The 4,771-nt window shown below is 44.5% G+C and overlaps 1 pseudogene across 1 annotated transcript; it reads right to left on the bottom strand.

Annotated features, from left to right (window-relative positions):
- Positions 1–893: 893 nt before the first annotated feature.
- On the bottom strand, positions 894–2,555 carry LOC308586113 (amine oxidase [copper-containing] 3 pseudogene; annotated as a pseudogene). Its single transcript has one exon. The product of its transcript is annotated as an amine oxidase [copper-containing] 3 pseudogene (transcript).
- Between the last annotated feature and the right edge of the window lie 2,216 nt (positions 2,556–4,771).

The raw sequence follows: 4,771 nt of genomic DNA, 5'->3' as shown, positions 1-4,771 counted from the left end.
GTTGGAAGCCGCCTAGAGTGGGTGGGGAAACCCAGCCAGATGGGCGGGGTATAAATAATAAATTGTTGTTGTTGTTGTTGTTAAGTCAGGATGGACTTTTGTTGCTGTATATCTGCCCAGCAAACAAATGAAAATAATGCTCAATGAAGACTAGCTATAATCTAACCTCCAGCTAAGCTTTATGCAGGTAAATTAGGATGAGTGTTCAATAAACAGGTCATCTGGAGCAGCCCAAAGAGGAGCCCAATGAGTTTACATGCACAAAAGACAATCAGCTATATTGTCCCTAGTATACATACATAATCTATACGTTCAGCTCCCTTATGCTACTTGGTTACCTGGAAAAATATTAATGATGAGTTCCAGTATGGATGCCAAGAGAAACGTCAGGAACTTTTGTGGGATGTGGGGTTGCACAGCGAAAGCTGGCAGGTTTCTGCAACATTAGGGTGCAAGCTGCAAGCTGGTCTTAGCCACAGGACAGCCCAAACTCTATGTCTGTGGTAGTGATTTTCAGGTGTTGGAGAGGAGGAACATCTCACATTTTTTACAAACTGTCCATCACTGAGCCTTGAGTGATTGTTTATGTGTGTTTTCTGGTGCTTTTCATAGACAGAGAGGCATGGAAATGAAGAAGCCATTCATGAAAACTGTAACAAGGAGAACATGTAAGAGCTACAGATACAGAATCATGCCACTTCTAGCTCTCATAAAGCTAAAATAAAAGGCAGCCTTTTGTCAAATACTTAAAGGCGAATTTAACAAAAGGCTCCATGAAATCTAATGAAATAATCACAGAAACAGGGGTCCCTGGGCAGAAACAGGGGTGCAAAATAACACCAGAACCTGTGTAAAAAGCAGCGATAAGCTCTTAGCAAGCGAGCACAGAAAATTCACAGAAGAGACATCCACTTACCACCAATGTCCATATCCACCTTGAAATTAATGTTGTGAGTGTGAATCGCTCCCTGGGTCCACTCTTGTACCCTGTTACCAAATTCCAAGGCATCGCCGAAGTAAAAAGCAGATTGAATGTACCCACTTGCATGGACCCTGACACCGATAGCTCCATTTTGGTGAAAAATAAAATCCCAAACGTAATCATAATTATTTACTGCAGTTACGGACCTAAAGACCAGAACGGAATCAACCAACCCTCCATAAAATACACCTTCTGAGCGGTCATAATGTCGTCGCACAGGGACCTCAGCATTCTGCTCAAAGATGCAGATAGAGCCCTTGCGAGTGACAGGCAATGAGGAATCAAGAAAAAAGTTCCTGTCCAAATAGGTAGCCAGGTAAGGACAATCCACACCTTGGGTGAGTGTAGAGACACGTGCACCAATGCCAAAGCTAACATCCATGTATCTGGTTTGCATGGGTGCTGGATTGTTGGAGCCATAGATGGCAGATGCATCTTGCAAGCTTAACTCATAGACTATCCTCTCACCCTTAAACCTTACGTCAAAGACCTGTGGCCCCCTGTTAGCATCTATGCCAAAGGCAAAACTCCAGGACATGAAGAAAACTTGGTTATTCCAGATGCGGTAGCGGGGGCCACGAGGTTCATAGTGCAAGGGGCCCAGTCTCTGGTGTGGAACCCTCTGCTTCAATGAGGAATATCCTCCGTCAGAAGGAGCCTTTTTGACCTTGGCTACTTTAACATGTCCCGTAATGAACTGTCTCTCAATATCTTCCATGTCCTCAAAGTACTGTCCATTATAGAAGACTTTTAGCACCTTCCAATGAGAAACATCTAGGCTGCAAATATCCACATGGACTTCAAATCCTACTGGATGCAGATAACTACCAGGGACATTCTGGAAATGAGCAACCCAGATTTTCCGGTCTCCTGATTTTAGTCCAGGTGGTATTCCGTAGGAGTATCCGAAATTGCTTCCATTGTAATAAATCACTTTCTGCATAAAGCCTGGAGCCTTGGGGTATTCCCTATTCTTCAAGAAAGTATGGATCTCTCTCAGCTCATTCTCCAGAAAAAACCTTCTGGAGTAAGGCAACTTCCCTCCATACTTCTGCACTGTGACATCTTGGTGGTACATTGGTTTTGGAAGAGGACCTACCACAAACTCTGTGACATTTGGGTCCTGCTGGTTTCCAAAATGGAGTACAGCCAGAGCTTGCCGTGCAGGCCTGCTCCCTTGGTGGTCCAGGAATTGCAGCACTTCAGCTTTGGGAGGAAGCTGAAGGGTGATAGAAAAAATGCAGTTGTCCGATGGCTTGGCTTGAGGAGGTTCTACCAATGGCACCCCCAGGTTGTACTGCAGGTAGATCTTCACTTCCATGATCTCTTCTGGAGTTAAATCAGCAAATACCTGGCTGTAGATTCCATGGCCGCGTTCCTCCAGTCCCATCTCCTGAAGATGGCTGTCACAAAGCATGGGCTTCCCTCCTCTGTTTTGGAAAGCCCAGACCAAGATGAATATGATGGCTGTGCATAGAGCTAGAAGAAGATAAGCCAATTTCAAGTTCATGTTCAGCAACGCTGTAAGCAGGTTCCTGGGATTTCACAAAGCAGACTGTAGAAAGTAGATTGAAATAGCAAACTGAAATAGCAGAATTCCGCATGAGGGCAAAACCAAAGTTTAAAGGAACTCAGGGAAGGAACTTGTTATGTAAGGGAGTTTCAGAACTGAATACTGCTCTTGCTCTAAGCAAGCACCACCCATACCATGGATCTCAAAGGTCTTGTGTAGTAGAAAGCAAGACCTTAATACCTTAATAATCGCATTCATCAAGTCTGAACACTTTTCTCCTGATTTAATTAGTCACAGACAACAGAAAGAGTTAAAACATAAGCCGCTCTTACCCAATCATCTCCCTGCAGAGGCAGAAAAAAAATGTTTCACAGAGGAAGATGTGGGAAACCTCTTCGAAAATAGCATGTAGTGGAAGACCCAGTAAAACCTGCAAGTAAATAAACACTGCAATCCAAAATCCCAGAACCGGTGACAGTGACTGTAAGTCATTAAGGAGGAGTGAAGATGCCTCTCCACAGATAAGGAGCTTTGCCAGTGAAGGAGGACATCTACCACAGACACCTCTGCTAGGTTCTTGAATAGTTCTATGGGTGTAAAACTACCACTGGTGGTTCTTCCACCAGTGATAGCCAGTGCTAGGGTTGAAAATTAGAAATTATGTGGGTGTGAGTAGTGGGGCAAGAAGGTGATGGCCTTGGAGCTACTGGGTTCAATATCCCACAACTGGGCATTCTCTAGGGCTGCCATATGTCCAGGTCTTCCCAGATATATCTTGGATTTGTCCATCGGAAACTACGTCCAGGCAGAATTCCCAATGTCAAAAAAATCCAGACATATTGATTTTTTGGCGATTTTCCTTAAAGGTAACTCAAAAACAATTTTTGGTTGTTGAGATTATGCGACTATTCAGGAGGAGCTGAAAAATAAAAAAAAGTCCACAAAGCGAGAAAGAGAGAGAGGTGGCATCCACACCATGCATTTAAACCACTATTATAAACCACTTTAACTGTTGTGGGTAATCCTGGAAAGATTAGTTTGTTAAGGGTTCTGGGAATTGTAGCCCAGTTCCCAGGATTCTCTATGGCTGCTAGAGTGGTATAAGAGTGCTTTAAATATATGGTGAGGATACAACCCCCATACATCCTACCTTGGCTGTTGCAAGCCTGAAGGACTTAGTAGATAGATCTAGTACACAGCCCTTCACCCTCCTAGAATTGCACTCTCAGAAAAGTTTTCATTTATTCCTCCTTTATCCATTGCATTTTCTTTTCACAGTACCATCATCCCACCCAGTGGAGCCATTTTGAGATCCTGGAACAGTTTATGAGGCAGCTGCAAGATCCATTGTCATGACATTATGCCATTATGCTTCCTTCTTGGCAGAGTGACCCACAGCAGCAATCCATTAGGGTTAAAGGTACAACTTTTTACCACTGTCTATAGGGACGCGGGTAGTGCTGTAAACCACTGAGCTTCTTGGGCTTGCTGATCGGAAGGTCGGCCGTTCGAATCCCCACAACGAGGTGAGCTCCCATTGCTCTGTCCCAGATTCTGCAAACCTAGCAGTTCGAAAGCACGCCAGTGCAAGTCGATAAATAGGTACCACTGCGGCAGGAAGGTAAATGGTGTTTCCCTGTGCTCTGGCACTCGTCACGGTCCTCAGTGCACCAGTAGCGGTTTAGCCATGCTGGCCACATGACCTGGAAAAATGTCTGTGGACAAACGCCGGCTCCCTCGGTCTGAAAGCGAGATGAGCGCCACAACCCCATAGTTGCCTTTGACTGGACTTAACCGTCCAGGGATCCTTTACCCTACCTTTACCTTATCTCTGTCTGCAGAGAGAAAATGTTGATCCGCAAGTGTGATGTGAACCCAAACCACCTGCAAATGGACTTCAAAGGGGCCGGTTGTAACTGCCTATCAGCCCTCCATACCTGTTAAAGTTGACACAGGGTGGGAATTAAGGATCCGGTCTACTGCCCTGATTCAGTTGCTCACCCCTGTTTTAGAGTGTAAGCCCCTCAGGGCTTGCCAAACATTTATATGAATAGTGATACATATCTATATAGCATCTGCATTTGAACTGTTCATTAGGTTTTAGTAATACCTTCTGTAAACACAGGAATGATTGGTGCTGTATTTTTAAACTGCTATTGCATGTCACCTATCCTGGGTGGATCCTTCTGATCACAGGAACCAAGTATCATTCTTTCAAAGGAAGGTTAGCTATCACTATTAGCTGAGACAGGGGTTTTATTAAAAGCATCAAGGCT

Source organism: Podarcis bocagei (genome assembly GCF_964188305.1).
Source record: "Podarcis bocagei genome assembly, chromosome: 4".
NCBI classification, from domain to species: domain Eukaryota; kingdom Metazoa; phylum Chordata; class Lepidosauria; order Squamata; family Lacertidae; genus Podarcis; species Podarcis bocagei.
The sequence above is the reverse complement of the archived record's forward strand: the minus strand, read 5'-3'. Positions and strand labels throughout refer to the sequence as shown.